Source organism: Ovis aries, chromosome 1 (genome assembly GCF_016772045.2).
Source record: "Ovis aries strain OAR_USU_Benz2616 breed Rambouillet chromosome 1, ARS-UI_Ramb_v3.0, whole genome shotgun sequence".
Classification (NCBI taxonomy): domain Eukaryota; kingdom Metazoa; phylum Chordata; class Mammalia; order Artiodactyla; family Bovidae; genus Ovis; species Ovis aries.
Genome location: NC_056054.1, coordinates 111,087,767 through 111,109,681, shown reverse-complemented (window position 1 = coordinate 111,109,681; position 21,915 = coordinate 111,087,767). Strand labels below are relative to the sequence as shown.

The 21,915-nt window shown below is 52.2% G+C and overlaps 1 protein-coding gene across 1 annotated transcript in view; it reads left to right on the top strand.

The window, feature by feature from the left end:
- The first annotated feature begins 5,060 nt into the window (after positions 1–5,060).
- KCNJ10 (potassium inwardly rectifying channel subfamily J member 10) overlaps positions 5,061–21,915 on the top strand; it is a 36,123-nt gene continuing 19,268 nt past the window's right edge. The window contains exon 1 of the mRNA XM_004002660.5: positions 5,061–5,191. The gene's annotated coding sequence lies outside the window, so the exon portion shown is untranslated. The remainder of the gene's footprint in view (positions 5,192–21,915) is intronic.

Here is a 21,915-nt window from a genome sequence, read left to right as displayed (position 1 = left end):
TTTGATCTCCTTGCTGTCCAAGGGACTCTCAAGAATCTTCTCCAACCCCATAGTTCCAAAGCATCAATTCTTCTGCACTCAGCCTTCTTTATGGTCCAACTCTCACCTCCATGCATGACTACTGGAAAAATCATAGCTTTGATTAGATGGACCTTTGTCGGCAAAGTAATGTCTCTGCTTTTTAATATGCTGTCTAGGTTGGTCATAGCTTTTCTTCCAAGGAGCAAGCATCTTTTAATTTCATGGCTGCAGTCACCATCTGCAGTGATTTTGGAGCCCAAGAAAATAAAGTCTTCTACTGTTTCCATTGTGAATGGTGATTGCATACATGAAATTAAAAGACTCTCGCTCCTTAGTAGGGAAAGCTACAACAAACCTAGACAGTGTATTAAAAAGTAGAGACATCACTTTGCCAACAAAGGTCTGTATAGTCAAAGCTATGGTTTTTCCAGTAGTCATGTATGGATGTGAGTTGGACCATAAAGAAGGTTGAGTGTTGAAGACTTCATGCTTTCAAACTGTGGTGCTGTAGAGGACTCTTGAGAGTCCCCTGGACAGCAAGGAGATGAAACCAGTCATTCCTAAAGGAAATCAATCCTGAATATTCATTGGAAGGACTGATGCTGAAGTCAAAGCTCCAATACTTTGGCCACCTGATGTGAAGAGCCAACTCGTTGGAAAAGACCCTGATGTTAGGAAAGATTGAAGGCAAAAGGAGAGGGGAGTGGCAGAGGATGAGATGGCTAGATAGCGTCACTGACTCAATGGACAGGAGTTTGAATACATTCCAGGAGTCAGCGGAGGACAGAGGAGCCTGGAGTGCTGCAGTCCACGGTGCCGCAGAGTCAAGACACAACTCAACGACTGAGCCACACAAGAGGAACCGCCTAGTTACAGAAATTCTGGGACGAACACTTCGGTAGTGTGATTAAGCATCCCGTAACTTATGTCTTATAAGTGTGAGTTTGTGGATATCTCATTTACTGAAAGGAAGTGGTATATCTTAAATAATGGATCCATTCGTGACTGCGGAGTGGGGGGGCGGTGGGCAGGGGGAAGGCTCAGTCCCTCTCTTGGCTTTCTCCTCTGTGGTCTGAATTATCCAGCTAGTAGGCACCCTGCTACTAATGGAAATTGTTCAGCCTTATGGGGCCTGAACACTAAAGTGCCCCTTGGCATCCTGTGGTGAGCATTGTCAATGTCTCTGCTATTTCTAGGTGGCACCCCTGACTGTGAAGTGTTGTCTGCTCTGAGCCTCCTCATGCCTCCCGACCCAAAGGTTCCCTGTCCTGTGTCCACTGGCCTTTCCCAGCAGGAGCCCCTCATACTGCTGCCCACTTGTGGACTCTCCTCCCCAAACAGGTTTCTCATCTCTGCTGCGCTCTGTGCTCTGAGGAAGCCCCTGCCCTACTACGGATGAGATAAAGGAAGAGATGAGGCCAAAGTTGGAAGGAGTGAGTCGGAAAGGAGTCACTGAAAATAAGAAAGATAGAATTTGCTAAAGTGAGGAATGGGGTGGGGGGAGGTCCTCAAAGGATGGCGGTTCCCCAAATTGGGAAACACTGGACATTGCAACCCTGGCAAATTTTTCATACCAACGTGTGCTCATAATGACGACTTTATGTTTCAACCACGCAAATTCACTCTAGTATTACCTTGAGACAAACTTTGGAGTCCAACATACGTGGATTCAGACTCCAAATCTAACACTTTCTGCTCTGTTACCATAGGTGAGCTGCCGAACCTCTCCGTTTTCCCATCTCAAGTAATATGTGTATCTTGCATAGCGAACACTCACACATATGAATTTCCTATGCCTGTACTATTGATTCCATATTGGTCTCCTAGTGACTGTTTTGAGACTTCTCTTTTGTAACAAGACAAAAATTAAAAACTGACCATGCAAAAAGCAATATACATAATAGATATCTCTATAATTGTATAAAACATAGAAAGAACAAAACTTTTATTTAAATCACTATTTTAAAATGGAAAACTTAACAATGCCATTCAGGTTATCTGCGCACTTTCTACAGTCTCCACACATCTGCTCTTCTAGAACATCTAAGTGCTTCTAACTGTCCTGTCCTGCCACACCTTGAGTTTCCGTGAATGACTTTTCTGAATGACACAGACGTGAAGACCTTTTGTAAGGAACTTCTCCAGAGACGTCTTCACCACTAGGTATCTCTTTCTGCTTCTGCCCTTTGATTCTTCCGCCCCCTACTCCTCAGAGGAGTACTCTAAGCGTCAAGCTAGCGAGTTTGGGTTGTGACCTGTTAGCAAGGGCCACCAGTTTGGAGTTTTGATCCAAGGACACAAGGAGTGACATGGTGAATACAGGCTGCCTCTTCCTTTGAGACTGGAGGGAAAGGTGAAGAGCGGGTCAAGGTCCTGGGCTGCTAGGGATCGTCCTGACCCTAAAAGTGGCCATGGAATGAAAAAGAATATCCTAGAGAAACAGGCCAAAGGGAGACATGACAGAATTTAGTTGACGTGCCGATGGATGGAGCACAGGGTAAGGGTGAGAATGAAGATGACTTCTAACTTTTTAATCTGATTGACTGGGAGAAACACAGAGTAAGCCATGAGAAGTCATGAGGAGTGTCACACTTGGGGTGGAAGATGATGTGTTCAATTTGGTGCCTGTCCAGTTAAGAGTGGAAATCCCCAGCAAGGAACTGGAATTGTGGAGGTAACCCTTCAGCCTAAGACTGAAGACAGAGATCTGGGTATAACTCAGGAAACATTTAAGCCATGTACGCCATGAAAGCTCCAGCGGCAGGACAGGGAAAGAGAACATAAGATTAAACCTTGAGTGTCTGAGGAGGAAACTGTAGGTTGGGATGTAGGGGCAGTGGAAGAAGATGAGACTGGAGTGGTCCAGGTCACCAGAGGCCTTCTGTTCCATGGTTATGAATTTGGACTTGATTTGTAGACAATGGGCAGTCATTGAAAACTTAAATTGGGAAGTGAAACAGTCAGATTTGTGTTTCAGAGGCACTGGTGTTTCTTTTTAAAAGAAAGACTTCATGATTCGAAGGATTATTAGAGTGGAGAGTGACTAAAGGTAGGTGTTGGAAGGCTGCTGCAGTCATCCTGTGAGAGGTGATGGGGTCCTGGACCACTGGCAGGATGATGCGCTAGGGAGGAAGGGAGCGGGATTTAGGGGATTTAGAAAGTAGATGCAGTGCTTAGATAAGGGAGGTGAAGAAAGAGTCTAGGATTGCTGCCAGGTTTCATCTTGAGTCACCTTTTTGTTCAGGAAAAGCCTAGAATTGTTGCCAGCTTCCCTCCTGACCCACCTTTTTGCTCAGGAGGAGTCTAGGATTGCTGCCAGATTCCCTCTTGAATCACCATCCTGCTCACGTCCAGATCAACCTCCCTAAAATTCTGCTCTAGCTTTGTCTCCCCCCTGCTCAAGACACCTTCATAGCTCTCCATCGCCTTCAGAGCTGACCGTGAATGGGCACAGCTCTATATTTGGTCCAGGTCTTCCCTCACCACAATCACTATACCTGTGGCGCTTACCTTCAGCCCAGTACAACCCCCTCTGCCCCCGCGCCCTGCCCCACGGGTGCTGTTTGAATGGACATTTATCCATCATAGGGCGTTTAGCAGTTGAACTAAGCTAAAATTTCAAGTTTCTTTCCTTTCCTCCCCCCAAGATGTTTATCAACTCAATATGATAATACAGTTTACTGATTAGTAGTTAAATATCTCGGAGAAGGCAATGGCACCCCACTGCAGTACTCTTGCCTGGAAAGTCCCATGGACGGAGGAGCCTGGTAGGCTGCAGTCCATGGGGTCGCTAAGAATCGGCACGACTGAGCGACTTCACTTTCACTTTTCACTTTCATGCATTGGAGAAGGCAATGGCACCCCACTCCAGTATTCTTGCCTGGAGAATCCCAGAGACAGAGGAGCCTAGTGGGCTTCCGTCTATGGGGTCACACAGAGTCGGACACGACTGAAGCGACTTAGCAGCAGTAGCAGTAGCAGTTAAATATCTATGATGTATAGAAACAGGGAAGTAAATGTTTTCTTTCTTAATACATGCTTAGAATGGTAGATTGTGGAGAAAAACCTCTCAAAACATGGATTCAGATAATCAAGTAAGTCCCTTGTGATGATAAGGTTGAGAACCACCGCTCTATATTCCAGTCCAATGGACCACTTTGCTGCTGTTTCTTTCCCAAGCCTACTGGCATTTTCCTGTCCTCCCAGAACTGTTGAATGCAGTTGTCTCTGCCTTAAATTCCCTCCCCATCATCTCCCAGTACCTGAATCCTCTGCATTCTTTAGGGTCCTTATCGGAAGTCTGTCCTCCCACCTAAGACCTAAGTAGAGTGCTCTTTCCCTTTCTGCAGCTTCTAGCACCTCCCAGGCACTAGGGCTGCGTGTTCTGCCCTCTCTCAAACCAAGCCACTGCAGGTGGGAATGATGTCTGCGCAGTTCGCAGGACCTCACTCAGAGCTTAGAAAACGGCAAACAGCGTGGAAATGGTGCCGAGGGATATAACCCCGGAGCCCCCGGAGCCCGCCCCTTCGGCGCTGCCTGTCGGGCCACTGGGCGGGTGCTGAATTCATTTCCACCTCATTAACTCGGCCCCAGGCCCGCCCCCGCCAGCTCCCGCTTCTATTCCCCATCCCTGACACGACCGCCTCCTTTTTCTTCCTTCTCTTTTCCTCTGTCACCTTGCCAGCTCGGCTTCTATCGCTTCGCCTATCGTGTCTCCCTCTCTTTCTCCTGAGTCTGTCTGGGTCTCTGTCTTTGGATGTTGCTCTCTGCCCCGTTCCTGCAGCTGTCTGGGGCTCCGCTTCGTTGCTCCACACGCCCCGCCCCCTGCCCAGGCCCCTCCAATCCCGGCGGCTCGGGCCTGGCGCTCCACGTTCCCATTGGCCTGTCCGGAGCCCCCCGCCCCCGCCCGCCCGGCCCCTCCAGGTCCCTCCATTCACGCAAAGTTTGGCTCTGCGCTGCGGAGGGAGGGGGCGGCCCGGCCCGGCCCAGCTCTGCCCCCGGCCGGCCCGACCCCAGCCCCGGCCCCTGGACCAGCCCTTATCTGATCCCAGCTCCGGGTTTAAGAGTCCTGGCCCTGCCGGTCGCACAGCTCCGTTCCTCACGCCTGCCCGCCCCATCCGTCCGTCTGTCCCGCTGCCCATCCGAGGGGCCACTCCACCCTGGACCCAAGGTAAGACCCTGGCCCTAATGAAAGAGTGCTGCCGCCTAGGCCGGGGTCCTGTTTACCTCACTCTTCAGAGATACCGGGGCCCCCAGTCCCTGGGTCCCTACCCTGACTGGCCTCAGTGGTACGGTCCTATTCCTTAGCCTTCCACCTTGGGCGTCTGGGAAGGGCTCTCCAAGAAGGGAAATTTACCTAAGCTGGTCACCTCAGCGCTTTCAGCCCAGGAAGGGGCTTTCCCAATACCCCTTCCTATTGGGCAGACCTGCAGTTGCATCACAGCTTTCCAACTAATGCAGTAACTACCGCAGATAACCATGCACGCCCCACAGGCACTCCAGACAGCGCCCCCTTTTCCCAGGATCATCAGGTTACTCCCACTCCCATGCCCAGCCCCTTTCCCCCTCCCCATGCTGTGACACATAGTGACACCCACACATAATTCACACAGGGGAAGAAAGCTGTATGTGTAACTACTACTCGTATTATTCAGCTCAGATTAGGGAGATGTAGTAGCTTGGTATAACTGGGACCCCCCTGCCCACTTAATGTCTTCCCTCCACTCCAACTTGCCTCCCATTTCAAGACATGCCTCCCCATTAATAACCCCCTCCCCACTGCAAGGTGAGACAGTTGGGAAAGTGGGGTGGTGAAGAAGCCAATACAACTTTGGACCCCAAGGAGGCCTAGACTTAAAGCCTGGTGCTGTTGCTTATCAATACACATTCTGGCTAAAGATTTTTAGCCTGTCTGCCTTGGTTGTGGTGCTTGAATTTTTTTTCCCCACCAGGACTGCTTTAGGCATTTCTGGGTGGGAAGGAGATGGTGAGAGATTTGGTGTCCTGTGAGGAGTGACGCTTGTTTAGGAATGAGGTGGGGGGGCTTGGGGTGGCTATCAGGAAACCGGTTTGAGGAGAGACCAGCAGCTACCACTGAGTTCCATTTAGTTTCATCTTGAAACTGTCTCCCTAATCTCCAAGGATTTCTGTTCTATGTTCCTGGCATGATGGTGGGCACCATCCTGTGCTGAGGAGCAGGCTTATTAATTCCGCAGAGTATAAGCTGGGTACTAGGGACAAAGTGTAGAAGGAACCAGGTGTCCTGGTTTATAGTTAGTTCTTCAGGGAGGAGGAAATGAGGGAGGAGGGGAGGGAAGGCATCATGCCAAGGAGGGGGGCCAGGGCTGGTCCACAGAGGCAATAGGCATGGCCCAGGCAGTGCCAACTCCTTTTCACCGTCCTCCAGTCCTTTGGTGGTGGTGGCGCGGGAGGGAGAGAGGGGGTGTTGGGGGTGATCTGGGCCAGTCCAGCCTCCCAAAGCCCTTGCCAACCTAGGTCCTGAAAGGAGCTGCTGTTTTCTGAGTCATCCCCCCACCCTCCACCCTGAGCAGAGCAGCCAACTTGTCTCAGTGGATATCAAATGGCAGTGACAGGGGGAGCTGGGGGGCAGGGTTATGGTCTCATCCCTTGTGTGGTTCAATGCGAAATCCCACTGCTGCCCCCTACTCTGGGGGAAAAAATCTGTCTCCCCAACATTGCCCCACATGCAGTCTGTGGACATGTCTGCTTGTGTGGGAGGGTTAGTTGTCAGGCCCTTGGCATCTCCCACCTCGTCCCTGTGCCCCACTGGATGGCGGGTGCCCCATCTCTGCACCTGTACCTCTGTGCACACTGGTTTGGGCTAGAAGGGAAGGGCACGGCATAAGACCCAGGGGCCTCCTTCCCCAGTCCTCCCTAGGGACCAGAAAGGCCAGGACACTTGGATCTGGGTGAGCTTAAATGAAGTCCTCTGGGGCCATGCTGGGATTGATGGAATAAGGGGTTTAGGGCTCTGGGTGGGGGAGTGAGTCAGGCAGAAAGACCCACTTCTACAAAAAGGAGAAATGGCCTCTTGCACCTTTTAGTAAAATGTTTGGTTTCTGCACACAAGATGGAAGGTAGGCTGAACCCCCTGGCATTGGTGGGGAGGAAAAGAGATGTTGGGCCATAGAGCCCCTCAGGTTTCCTGCCAAGGGTTATTTAGGACAGAATGAAGAAACTTCCACTCTCAATCCCCTCCCCAGCCAGCCTAGATTCTTCTCTTGCCTGACTGGTCAGTGCTACGGTCCGGGTTGAGGCCAAGCTGTCCAGGATGGTGGTGAGGCCCTGGAAGGGGCAGAGAGAAGGGAGAGTCCAAGGCACACTGTTAAGATGAAACTGCAGAAAGATTAGAAAGATGGGAGATCTGGAATCCAACTGTTTTAGCACCCAGTGAAGGGTGGTTGGAAGGGGCACCTCTTGGGAATCAGAGCTTTCTGAGTTTATCACATCACCCCTTCTCTTCCACAGGCTGAGTTCAATGCTTTTCTCCCTTCATCCAAGCTTATTATAGGTGGTGCCTCCATTTTCATGGAGACTGTGGATCTGCGTGGTCCCTCTTCATCCCCTCCTCCCATCAGAACCTTGAAAGGGCAGAGAGAAAGGGATTATGGGAAAAACCCTCCCGTGGGTGTCAGCCAGCTGGAAGCTGGATTTGAGGTGGTGGGGAGAAGGGAGGGGTTGGCTGTGGAATGCAGGAGGGAAGTGAGAACTGAAATGGTGGCCTGGAGAAGGAGCCTGGAGAAGCATGGGCTTGAGAGGGCTTAATTAGCACTTCAGGTCCCTGAAAAGGTGTAGTATTGAAGGAGTGGATGTGGCCAATGGCAGAAGACCTGGGGAAAGGGTTGGGGCTGCAACTTGAAGGACTTAGGCTAGATTTCAGGAAGCATGTCCATAGAAGGAAAGAGATCTGAAATGGAGTTTGGAAAAGAGGGGGAGATCACCCTGTGGACTCTAGCAAAAACAAAAAAAGCTCCGAAACAAACAAAAAAAGCCCATCATTAAGGCTTGTGAGGGGAGCTGGGAAACTCAGAGAAATGCACGGATTACTATAACAGGTCAAGAGGCCTCTTCTGGAAGGAAGGTGCGACCCGCAGTGCATCCCAGGGTGCATTTCTGTTGCCTGAGAGGCAGAGGCATAGCAGTTAGGAACACAGCCTTGGAGTCGGACTTCCTGGGTTTACAATCTATCTTCTGCAGCTTCGTAGCTGCACATTCCCTCATCCTTACAATGGGGCTAAAAGCTATAGTTATGGATTAACAGAGTCAGTATTTGTAAAGGGCTTGGAATGGTGCTCAGCAAGTGAAAACTAAAAAGTGCATTGTTGGCTGTCCTGGTTCCCCCCCATACGTGACTCTTTCTGCTCCATCATCTTGCCTGGCTCCTGGGCCTGCCACAGCCCTTCCCTGGGCTTTTTCTGAGGTCTGTCCTGGGTCTCTATCTCTCCACCCTTCTAGACTTTGGAAGGGTGGGAGAATTATCAAGTTGTTTAAGATGAACTTCCTGTCTTCATTCCAACAGTCTGGCCACAGCCAGAGCCTGGGTCTCCATGTTCCTGGCCCTTTCACTCCATAAGTTTCCACCCAGCAGATGTCTTGTGTTCAGCTCAGATATGACAAATGTACCTGAGCTGGTGAGCTTCCCTAAAAGAGTGTCTTTCCCCATTCTGGGCAACTTATTTCTTCCAGCCAAAGATGGCAGCTTCTTTCTGTCCCCACATCTCACCCTGGTCCCTCCATGGCCCTGCCTGTCCCCTCCCTGCCCATTTCCCCCCACCCCCCATAATTCCTTCCAGGTGTGTGAGCCAGCCTCTTCCCTGCCCCCTGATCAGCCTGTCCATCCCATTAGCCTGGGTGCCCATAGCAGCCTCCTTAGGACTGTCCTGACTCCCGCCTTTCTTTCTCTTTGATTCTCTCCCTTTACTTCATGGACTCAGCACTGGAATTGTCATCATGAAGCATCAGTTTTACCTTGCCCCTTTCCTACCCAGACATCTCTATCGGTTTTCAGACTAAAGTTCCCAATCACAGTCTTCAAGCTGCTTTATATAAGCCATTCTCCTATCCCCTCCAGCACCCCCTCTTTAGGGACCCCAATCTATTCAGACTTTGTACTGGGGGAGCATATCCCACGGCAATTCCTGAGCCACACCCTTCTACCCTGGGCCCTCACACAGGCCTATGGATCTTAACCTTGCACCTCCTGCAAATCTCCATCCTCCTATTTCCCTATCTGCTCTATCATCTTGTGCCCCTTCTTGTCAGCATCCTGCCTGTCCCTTGTCCTTTGTGTCTGTGACTTTGCCCAGGACAACCTGGGCAGTGGTAATATTGGAGGGGACATCCTGTCTCCTTCAATAACGGGGGCTCTTCTAGGGAGGGGCCTACACCCCTGTCAGACTGTGGACTCCCTGAAGCAAGCGCATCTTTTCCCTCCCTGAATCCCTCTACCCCAGGGCACAGAGTGCCTACTGACCAGCTTGATTCTAGGGAAAAAGTCTTTCTGGTTGCTAATTCTGGGGAAGGATCTTGACTTTTAAGGCTTTAGAAACTTAGGAGTGTCCTAGACTAGGGTGCACATTTGTGCATGCTAAGTCACTTCAGTCATGTCCAACTCTGTCAAGAATACTAGAGTGGGTTGCCATGCCCTCCTCCAGGAGATCTTCCTGACCTAGGGATCGAACCTGCATTTCTTATATCTCCTGCATTGGCAGGCAGGTTCTATCCACGAATGCCACCTGGGAAGCCCAGACTAGGGTATACATAAGGCCCTATTATCCAATTCTCCTGGGAACTGCCAGAGACATTTATCTCCTACCAAGCTCCCCATTCTGTGGAGACAGTTTCATCCTAAGATTACAGGAAGCAGATTAAGCATTGCTGGCCCAAACACAAAAATCCACACGGGTATCCATAGAAATTTTCTCTCCTCACCAGGAAGGTCTGCCCCTGCCTGATGCTGGACTTGTCAGCGGGTATCTGGATTGTGAAAGGGGCGGAGACCAGAGTCCAGCCTGAGACAGGCCCGTGGTCTTGAGCATACTTCTGGGCGGGAGCTTGCAGGTTAGGAGACATGTGGAGATAGTTCTCAAGTAGGGGTAGGCCTGACCTTTTAGCATTATATACTCAGCTTCAGCCCTCATCCTAGTTCCAACCCCAAGACCTTTTCCCCACATCCAAATCTCCCTAGTTGATCTGCTTAAAAAAAAAGAAAGAAAGCCACAGGCAACAGCAAGAGGAGAAGGTAAGGATGTCTGAGTCTAAAACAGTGGCTCTCACACTTGTTGATCTCAGGACTCCCTTCACATCTTAAAATTTATTGAGTTTTGTTCACGTGGATTATATCTGCTGATAGGTTAGAAAGGAAAGCAAACTTAAAATATGTATTAATTCATTCAAAAATAACAATCAACCTGTTTTGGATGTCAACTTTAATGACATATTTTTAATGAAAGATAGCTATATTTAAAAACAAAATTTAGTCAGTGGCACTGTCTCACTATCTCAAATCTGTGTGATATCTGGCTTAACAGAAGACAGTTGGTATCTCATATCTGCTTCTGCATTCAATATGTTACAATATCACATTGATTCTGGAAAATTCTACTGAACACCCAGGAGAAAATGAAAGTGAAAAAATAAAAAGCAAATGACATATTAGCATTATTATGAAGATAGGTTTGGAAAAGCCCTCAGTGATCTGAATATCCTGGCTGATTGCTCCCAGCTGCCCATGGTCTTCTGAATATTTTCACTAGGGAGGCTGCATGGGGTAATGATTCATCATGTGGGCTCTGGAGACAGACTACCTGCTTGAGCTTGAATCTCAGTTCTACCACTTGCTAGTTGTACAAGCCTGGGCAAATTATTAACATCTCTGGGCTTCAGTTGTCTTGTCTATAAAATGGAACTTTTAAATACTGTCTAGTTTTTAGAATTGTTGAGAATTAGATGATGTAAGGCTAGAAAAGGGCCTAACATAGTGCTGAATAATATGAGCTCTTGGTAAATCCCAGAGCCTTGTCCCTGAATCCCCCGCCCATGGGCCCAGAAGGCAGGGTGATGCAGAATTGGCCTTTCCCATGTTGCAGATGTGGGCTTCTTGAACCAGACAGAAAAAGTGATTTGTGCGAGGTCCTAGAAAAAGTTAATAGGGTTGTTGGGCCTGAACCCAGGAGTCCTAATTCTTAGTCCTGCACGCTCCCCATCAGACTGTTTCAGTGGAGGGAAAAAACTCAAGATGCTCAGAGAGGGGAACAGACCTTACCTTTCCCCCAGCAATCCCAAGTGTGCCATCCATGGCTAAGGGCAGAGCAGAAGGTGGGTAGCAGGGAGGACCTCCTGACATCAACAGCAACTGCAAAAGGAGAAAGCAAGCCAGGAGAAGACATTCCTCAGCTCAGGTTTTCCACTGTTCCTTGCGGGAAGCACTTCTGTAAAGTGGGCCCAAACCTCTCTCCTGTGGGTTCCTGACCCAGGGCAGAGGATGTCTGTAACCAGCAACACTGCTTCTCCGTGGTCCCTTTCCTGTCCCTTCCCTGCTGTCTGCCTGCAGCCCTTTCTCGAGCATCACTCCCTCTCAGTCTCCCAGCCCTGGGGTGCCTTTCCGTGTTGCTCCAACCCTGCCCTTTGTCCTGTGGTGCCACAGGCAGTGCACCTTGGGAAGGCAGGGGTGGTCCTGAAGGTGCTAGTTGAGGTGGAGGAGGGATGGGGGTGGGGGTCCCTAGCCAGGAGGAGAAGCCTCTTCCCACAGCCTGGGGAAGGGGATGAGGCAGATGGGGGAGACACACAAACATATGGTGGGGGTGGGCAGGGGTTGAGGGGAGCTAGTTCCGGCTCTTCGTCTATCAGCCAAATCCCCCTGGGCTGAGCCGCAGGCACTACCTTGTCTGAAGCCTAAACACCCCGAACTCCAGGCACACACCCTGAGCAGAAGGATTCTGGACGGTCAGGACCCACATGCAGCCTGGCGACTCTGAGACATGGCAGGCTGAGGTTTGAGACCTTGCTCCCTATTGCTTGGTTTTGCCTCTCCCACCCACACAGTTCCCTTGAATAGATGGGAAAACTGAGGCCAAAAAGTGGGTGGGCTCAGACAGCCCACGTGCTTCTTCAGGAGTCCAGCCTGGGAGGAAGGAGCCTGGTCTCCCACAGCACTGCCCCTCCTCCTCCCAGTCCCCCTGGCTTTTTCCACTTGGAGAGCCCTGACAAGTGGCATGTTTGGGGGCCCTGGTCTAGTCTCCTTCCCTGTCTCCTGGGCAGTGCCCCCAGGGGAGCCCTTGGGGGCTAAGATCTCTACAGCCTCAGCCCTGCCCCATCCCCTGCCTCCACCCACGAGGCTGGCAGCAGCGCCCCTCCTCCCCCTGCCTCCCCTGGGCTGTGGGACAGGGAGAGGGCCGAGGGGCTGGCCCTGCATACTAATGTCCTGCCCATTGTCAAAGCCCCTTTGTGCCCGGGAGCTCCATTGAGGCGGCTCCGGGGCGGGCACAATGGGGGCTCTGTCCCCGAGTTCCCCCAAACAGTCACCTGCTTTCAGAGCCTCCCCCCACCACCCCCACCCACCCCAGTGTCCAGAGGGCCCAGTGAGGGCGGGGGAATGAGCCCAAGGCCAGGGGGACGGGCAGGAGGCAACCCCCCCTTCTCTGGGCAGGCTGGGGAGATGGGCACCCGGCAGGGAGTGGCCCCGGCTCCCAGTGGGGCGGGGCCGGGCAGTCTGTGGACCGACTTGGAATTCAGGTTCCATGAGGCCGGCCAGGGGAAGGGGCACGCAGCCTGCCCACTCCTTGGCTCCACAGGCTCAGCCACCGCGGCCGGTGGCTGCCCGCCTCTCCTCCCCCTCCCACCACAAGGTTCATATATGCAGAGACACACAGGCGCACGCTCTTGTATGCGGCCCCACACACGCTCTCGTCCGCACGTCTGAGCGGAGGAGGTGCCTGGACCCAGCAGGCCAACTCAGGCGCACCGACCCACCCCTCACTTGCATATATGCACCTGCACACCTGCCCTCCACCCCCTTTGCGCCCCTTCCACCAGCCTCGGGCAGCTCAGCGCCGGTGCCCCCGCCCCCCACCATGCCCTCGCTGCCCCCTGCTGCTCCAACACAGGTTATAACAAGTTTGCACTTGTGACTTCAAGAATGTAGCCCTGAGGCGGGAAATGTCCCACTGCTCCAGACCGCTCCTGCTTACCTGTTAACCACAGACACCGCCTCCGCTGAACTCTGACCAGGCTCCCCCTCGCCGCTCCCCCCCCCTCCGCCCCGTCTCACCGCCCACAGAGAGGTGTTGTGGGCCCAGGACCCCCGGCCCCAGGGCTCAGCCAGATACTGAATGGAGAGTGTGGGGAAGATGAACCCCAAGCCACCCCAGCCCAGCCCCAGGGCGACCACCTCTGCACCCGCCCAGTGCACTCCGGGTCACAGCCTCTTACAACCCTGTGAGGTAGACGGCAGCGTTACTATGTTCCCATTTTACGGGAAGGCTCTGACCAGCTGACATGATATATCCAGTTGGCAAGACTGGACTCTATTCTGGAATGGGGGTTTCTCGCTGCTTGATGTTTTTCTGTTGGTTTTTTTTTCGGTGGGCGGCCGGGGGTGTTGATCACTGTCTGCCTAGGGGCTTTCTGGTTGGCTTGGTGGTAAAGAATCCACCTGCAATGCAGGAGACCCAGGAGACTCGGGTTCGATCCCTGCGGCAGGAAGATTCCCTGGAGGAGGGCATGGCAACCCACTCCAGTATTCTTGCTTGGAAAATCCCATGGACTGAGGAGTCTGGCAGGCTACAGTCCATAGGGTCGCAGAGTTGGAAATGACTGAAGGGGCTGAGTACACACACACACACACACACACACACACACACACACACGCAGTCTCTGCCTCTTGACTTCCTCAGATGACCTACTCCATGTGGAATTTTATCAGAGCTATCTTTTGCCCATCTTTGTTGGGAAGAGTCAGGGCATATTGGGATGGGTGGTAGAGGGGGGAAAAAAGCCTGAATGGGATTCTCAGTCTAGAAAGAACTTTGAAAGGTCACCTTGACCTCTGACTGCCTCTGGGCAGAGTGAGTCTACCTCCTTTCATTTCCTGCCTTCCCATGAGCCCCACTCCCTGCTGCTGACGGGATCACTGGAGAGAGAAGCCACATGGCCTTCCGGGCTAGGGTTTAGGGATTGAGATCTGTATTGATTTTAAGTCCATGACACCTGATTCTGACCTTCCCTGTTAATATCCTATGTCTGTATAAGGATCTATGGGCTTTCCTGGTAGCTCAGCTGGTAGAGAATCTGCCTGCAATGCAGGAGACCCCGGTTTGATTCCTGGGTCAGGAAAATCCCCTGGAGAAGGGATTGTCTACCCACTCCAGTATTCATGGGCTTCCGTGGTGGCTCAGACCTGGGACCATACCCAGGTCTCCTGCATTGCTGGCGAAATCTTTACCAGTAGGCCCCTTCTATTGCTTACGCCACTGCTCCTCTTGGATGCTCCCCGGCTCGCTACCAGATTCAGCTTCAGCTGCATGATTCATCCCTCTTCCTCCATGCATGAACCCTCTGCCCCAGTCTTTATTATTCTCTGGTTCTTCCGTCTCCAAGTGCCCCTTCCAGTGCTCCCCGTTGGAGAAGGGGGCCTGGCCAAAATCTTCAGCCCCTCCAGCAGCACTCTGGCTCAGAGGAGGGATAGGGGGAAGCCACCTCTGAATCTAGTTCTGCATCTAGTCAGTATCTTCATGCCACCCTGCCCCCAAACTTCTACTCAAACAAGGACTGTGGATGAGGAATAAGTGGACAGCTGGGGAAGGACGGAGAGATTCCCTCCCAGGGCGACAGGAGGCCTTCCCTGGGTTTCTCTGTATGAGGGTCAGGGATTGTTTCTCATGCGTGAAACCTGAGAAGGAAAGGGAGTGACGAGGACACGGGTTAGGGAAGGTGGATCAGTGTCCTGAATACACATCAGAAGCACAGGGTACCTATGGGTTTCCATCTCCATCAAGGGTAAAAATAAGAGGAAATCGCTTAGGCAGCAGCATGTCAATTTTGTCTTAATGGGAAGCACTTCCTGGGTGTAAGGGATTACCAGGCAAAGGGGAAGGATGGAGAGAGGTGGGCAACCCACTCCCCTTGAGGAGAAAGAGAGGCCTGGTTAAGTCTCCTATTGAACAGAGGTGGTGGGGTGGGGCGGGGGGGGGGTCATCTAGGAGACAGTTCCAAAGGGGCTCAGAGCCCCTGTGGGCCGCGTGATTTCCAGCTGTCTCAGAGAAACTCTCTTGATCAGCTTCACAAACCCCACAGAGAGTGTCATTGTATCTGCCCTCTCCTAATGGGCCCCCTATCTGCTGTTCCTTCCAGCTCCTCTGGGTCTATCTCTGGCCCAGCTGCTGTTGTGGGAGGGCGGGTTAGGGTTTGGGTTAGATTCCTGAGGCCTGCTGATGGGCGGGGCACACTGCACACCCTGGGCTGGGGCTGTAGTTGGAGGGGAAGACCTCAGTGGCGAATGCTCTCAGGTTGGCCCTTCAGCACCCGAGGATCAAGACAGGATCTTGTAGGAAGAGAGAGGCTGGGATGAAGAAGCAAGCCAGGGTCATTCTGATTCTGTGCTACAAGCCAGCTCTGTGACTGTGGGAAAGTTACTCAGCTTTTTTGGGACTTGGCTTCCCCTTCGGTGGGATGAGGGGATTGGACAAGATGACCATGGGGGCCTCCCAGTGCCGACGCGCCATGACGATAGGGCGGTCAGAGGAAAAGCACCGACCTCGGTTTCAGCGGGCCTGGGTTCACCTTGCAGTCACCTCCTCCTCACTAGTAGTCCTCCTGGGCGAGGGTGGTTCCCCCTTTCATATGAGGGCAATGGCATCACCTAGCTCCCAGGGAGGATATAGGATGATGCAGTGTGCAAACACGCAGCACTCGGCCTGGCTCATTGTAAGAACCGGGGCAGGGAAGTCCACGGTATACGGGGACACGGAGGAGGGGCAGCAGCTCACGACGAGGCTGTGGGCATCCAGAAGGGCTTCCCAGAGAAACTGACATCCACACTGAGGCTTGAAGGAGGGGTAGAGATCGACCTAGGAGAGTGGGGAGAGGAAGGGAGCTTCACAGAAGAGGCCCCGCTGTTTGCCGAGAACTGTTGGTGAGAGAAAGCGTGGCCCGTTCAGGCGCTGGGAGCAGCTTAGTGTGGCTGGAGGACGGAGGCCGTGTGTGAGGGGCACGTGGAGGGCCGAGAACATTGATGCTGGAGAGGGCAGCGGAGGGCAGCTTATTGCACAGTCTGTGCTGCCTGTAACCCTAGGAGCTTGAGAGCTGGGCGCCTCCACTTCTACCGCATCTTCCTTTTCCTACTTTTCTTTTCCCCAAGCTCAGTCCCCTTGCCTTTGGTCATATGGGTACAGGGAAGCACTGGGCTCCCCAAGAGGACCTGGGTGGTCCCGGGAGGAGCTCTGGGCCCCAGTCGTCTGACTTGGGCCCAGTCTGGGGTCCAGGTCTGGAGTTTTCTGCCTCTCCCCTTTCCCACCATTAAAGAAAGATCTGCTTTCTGCTGAAGACTCTGGATTTCTGGCATTGAGGCTCCCTGTGTACCCACTGTGGACCCTGGCTGCCGCACTGCCCCCTCATGATATAGAGGCGTGAGAGTGTTGGTGGAGGTGGGCTGAGGGCAGTGCGGAGTGAGCACGGAGGGAAACCAGAGGAAGACAGGTCTTCAGCCTGGAGTAAAGGCTGATGGGGAGACCGAGTCAGCGCCCTCCGCTGTTCAAAGACTGGCACTGTCATGGGAAACTTGGAGGAAAGGCTTCCCAAGGATGAAGCAGGTCACACGCCAGAAAGGGGGCCTGAGGGAGGGAAAAGAGACGTACAATATCAATCCTATGGGTTCTTTTAAAGCCAAAAACTACTTAGCGAAAGCTCTGTACTAGGCACTGAGGAGGTTACAAAGGTGAACACTGCACTGGTCAGGAAGCAGTTCAGAAATGATTCTCCTGGGGTTTTCTCGATGGTCTAGTGGCTCAGACTCCACGCTCCCAGTGCAGGGAGGCCCGGGTTCCATCCTTTGTCTGGAACTAGATCCCACATGCTGCAGCTAAGACCCAGAGCTTCCAAATAAATAAATAATTTAGGATAAAAGAAACGATCCTCCTGCTTGGGAAGGGTTGCATGATCCTTCCTGGAAGAAGTGGAACAGATAAAAGGCCCCCTGTGGCAGCTTCTGAGGGTGCTTCCACACTGGGGGTAACGCTCATGCCTCCTCCGCTGCCTACGTTGCCTCTTGGAGCCTCCACCGACTAGCCACACAATGTCTAAGGTCCCAGACAAGAAAGGGGATAGAGAAGGAGCCCCTCAGCCAGGAGGTAGTCAGCCTCCCTTTTCTCTCTCAGGTGGGAAGTCACACTGGCCCCAGGACCCTAAGGCGCCAGTCCCATCAACCTGGCCTCTGGTCTCCCAGGTTCTGGTGGCAGACCTGGTGATAGCTCAATGGCTCCCTGGCCTCCACCCCAGAAACCTTATCTCCTGGGGCCTGGCATCCTGGGCTCCGTACAGTTTTAAACAAAATTTGTTTGATCATTGCTTAGTGATTTATTCTTTTAAGGCTCCATCAGGAGGGGGAATGGAAGACCATTTCCGCCCTGACACCTTAGGTAAGCAAGGCATTTTCGTCCTTTGGACCTGCACATCAGTGCCTTGTTTCCTGAGGTGCTCCACGGTTAATGGGGGTACCTTCCAGGCCTCAGTCACCCCCTGGCCAATCACAAGGATCTGCATACCCTTCTTGACAACTTCCTGCTCATCTGTAGCCTGCACACCAGGAGAATTCTCAGTTCCTATCAAGACTTCCCCCGGCCACACTTTGTAGTCCTTATAGGTTTTGGTAGAGCCCGGTATTTCATTTGCCCCTGCGAGAAGGTAGCAATTTCAGGTGAAGACATAAGGAACTTAACTGAAATCCAGTGTGCTCTCTTCAGAGATGCATTTTGAAACAGCTCTGTGCTTTACCCCTCATCCTGGGCTTTGAACAGCCTGCCAGCTGCCTGGAGCCATCAAGGTGGGGGGTGGGGGGAGCAGGAGGGCAAAGGGCTGCAGGGCATGATGGAGGAACTGGATTCTATTGGGCATCCCTCACTGAACACCTTTCCTACCGTTTGGTAGGGTGAATGGTTTGGAGGGAGCTTTGCCTTGGGAATTATAGGGAAGTAGCATGAAGGAGGTGGGCTGAAAGCCTCCCAATTCCAGGGCTACAGTAAGTCTTACTTCATGAAGCACTGTTACCCTGGAGAAAGGAAAAATAAGACGGGGAGCTGGAGCACCATCAAGCCCGAGGAGGTGTGCAGAGGCACCATGAGTAAAGATCCACTGGGCTTGGAGAACAGAGGGTGCAGCTTTGCCATTATATAAACATTAGCAAGTTACGTTACCTCTCGGAGCCTTGGTTTCTCTAATTTGGTAGATATTTTTCTTTCATCTGCAAAGTAGGCTAATAATAATACCTTATATTTACATAAGGGCCATAGAGATTTCTCAAACGTTAACTTCTGTAATCCCAACCACACAATGGAAGGTTTTATTGCCTCCTTAGGTGAGGAAATGGAGCCCTAGAGAGATGAAAAGATTGATTGGAGTTCCCGTGCCTGGTAAATGGCACAGACCAGGATGGCAAATAGTGGAAAAGAAGAATAGATAGGGACCTCTGGCTGTGACTCAGACCTGCCAAGATAATAAACAGGTTTCCTGTGTAAGGCTAACTGCATTGGAAAATGGCTCTCTGTATCACCATGTTGAGAAAGATTCAGGCTCAGTAAGAAAAAAAAAAGGACTGTGATGAACTGGTGATATCTTTGAAGGGCGGGAGGTGGAGTAAGTGGTGGCCCACCTGCAGTATGGTTGGCATCCCCAGCCAGGAGTCAGACCAGGACTTCATGTCTAAGTCCTTTCCCTATACTAATCAATTAGGTTAGGTTCAAAGGCACCTGCTTAAAAGAGAACTAAGATATAGCCTCTGCCTTCAAAGAGCTCACCATCTCTCAAGGACAGAGGAGTGCTAAATTGATGACGTGGTAAAACGTCCAGGAATGTAGAGGGCATCTAGAGGGCATTCTAGGTGGAGGGGCCTGCTTGATAAAGCTTGGGGACCATGCAAGTGGGGCTGCAGGCTGCATTTGAAGAGCCAATGGCAGTTCTGTATGGCTAGAATATGAGGCCCGAAGGGGAAAAGAACCAGAGGGAGAGGCTGTGAAAATCAGGGTGGCATCAGATGGGGAAGGATTCAGAATGCTATGTCTAGATGTTTGGGTTTTATTGCAGAAGCTCTGGAACTCCTTGAGGATGGAAAGCCAGAGTGATGGGATGTAACTGTGTTGTTGAAAGGCGCTGCTTCGGCTGAGGAGGTGGAGGTGAGGGAGGCGAGGATGGGGGCGGGGAAACAGAAGATCACTGCAGTGTTTCAGGTGAAAGAGAACTTGGGCAGCCTCAAAGGAGACGGAGAGAAGCCCACAAAGGCAGAATTGATAAGACCTAGTGAGCCGCTGGATGAGGGGCAAGAGAGAAACGGAGGGTGACTCTAAGGTTGCAGCTTGGGTGCTGAATGTGGGGGGGGGTGATTCTGCGTACAAGAGGGGAAGCACAGAAGGCTCCCTTTTGAGGATAGTGCGTGAGTCTGAACATGGTAAAACTGTTACCTCCAGTTAGAGGGAGCCTGTAAGGGTTGGACCTAGGGGGCAGAGGTGAGGGGAGATCGTGGGAGTGGCTGAAACAGCTGAGGAAGTGAGAGCAGAGAGGTTAGAGATGAGAGCCAAGGAGGATCCCTGAGAATCATCAGTAATTCAGCGTCAGCGAGAGGCCACAGCAAGAGAGACGGGCCAAATGTTAAGAGACAGGGAGATGGGATTTCCCTGGTGGTCCAGTGGTTAAGACTCTGCGCTTCCAATGCAGGGCATGTAGGTTTAATCCCTGGTCGGGGAACTAAGATGCCACAAGCTGTGTTGTGCAGCCAAAAATTTAAAAAAAAAAAAAAAAGAAAAGAGAGAGGGAGGAGAAAGCCTGGAGGAGCAACTCAGAGAGTGATGCTGAGACCCTCCACACCATCTGTACTGGCCCACCCAGTGCTCTTGGTACATCTGTGTGCTTATCTAACTCTCCCAACACCCTGGTGAGGTAGTCATCATTAGACCCTTCTTTTTTTGCAGATAAAGGAAAAGGAAACTCAAAGAGTTTAAGTGATTTTTCCCAAATCCCAAAGCCTAGACGTGGCAGAGCTACTAAGAGCTAATCAAGGTCTCCAGATCAGTGGGTCCCCATCACATCACAGTTAAGAGTCAAAGGGCAGTCAAAGGAGAGAGTGTCCAGAACGGAGAGCCTGGTCATCAGTCTCACATGATGCAGAGAGACGGCTGGGGTCAAGGGCTGACAAAACGCCCTTGGATGTGATGACTGGAAGTTCAGACCTTGGAGAGAGCTTCTTGGAGCTCTAGCTGCCACCCAGCTGGCTGTGAGGATCAAGTGAAATTGCTTCTAACATGCTTTGCAGAACGCAGACCCTGGTAGTTTGAAGGAGACTGGTTCTCTTGTTTTTATTGTTATTAAATATTAATGGCTTGGACCACTTGAGATTGCTGACATTTAAAAAAATGGGTAATTTCGTATGCTTTAACCTAATCGTAAAAGGAGTGGGCTGGGGTGGCGGTAGGGCGGCTAGGGCACTGAATGGGGAGACTCCAGCCGCCCTGGGCACAGGCAGGCTCCTGGGGCTGGGGTGCCCTGCCCCCTGGTGGTGGGAAGGTGAGCTTCAGCACAGACCAGGGGGCAGAGTGTGGGGGGCAGGTAACCTGGTGAAGCTTGAATTCGTGGAGTCCTCTCTTCTGCCCCTCCAGCCATCTGTAATCTTGCCAGCACCCTCTATGCTAAGTGCAGCTGGGCGTGGGGGTGAACTCTCCCAGCGGGGCTCTGTCTGGAAGAATACTTCTAACTTCCAAACTAGGGTGATCCTCTCAACTAGTACCACTGGGGATCAGTTGGGTTCTATGGACAATCTCAGGAACCCAGGCCAGGTGGTGCCTGATTAAAGAGTCCAGGCAGGCTGACACATGAACACGAGGTCTTGAACCAACCCGTTGGTCATCGCCAGCCCAGCTCCTCTGAAACCTCCCCCAGTGTCCGTGGCGACCTCTTCGGTGTCTCAGATCTTACCAAAGACAACAGAATAACAATGAAAACAGATCTTATTTGTATTAATGCTATTGCTTCTCAGCGCCTCAGCTGTGTCTTAGCGCCTGCTTTTTCCGGTTCTTCAGTCGAGGTGAGGAGGGGTGGGTTAATATCTCTGAGACCTTCTTCTGAGGTGAGAACCCAGGCCAGGAGGCTCCCGGGATGGCTGGAGCTGGGGCTGAGGAGGCACTGGCGCGTCCTTTGTCCTCAGCTGAACTCTGGATGGTGCCAAGCTCCTCACACAGGACCAGGATGTGCAGCCCTGCGGCCCCAAACAATGGGTAGGGGCAGACGCTGTGGCCGGGTGGTGACTCACAGAGGGAGCGCACGCTGGGGGCAAGGGGAGGCAGGTGCATCAAAGAGGCAGTCGTCACCAGCTGCACATGCCAGGAAGTCTTCTCCCTCTCCAGCTGGGGGATGGAGGTCCCCCAGGAACCACACCCCTCCCCCCGCCCCGGTAGTTCTTTGCAGGAACGCTGCTCTCTTCTCGTATGGGACAGAAGTCACTGCCAGGGAATTGGGGTGGAGGAAGGGGCTGTGGCCCTAATCAGCCCACACTGACTGGGGTGGCGTCTGGACAGAGGAGAACATCTGACAGGGATCCACCCCTGTGTTCCTCCCTCTTCTGACCGGAAAGCACAAGAGGGTCAGAAGGGCCAGATGGAGGTCACAGGCTCCCAGGAA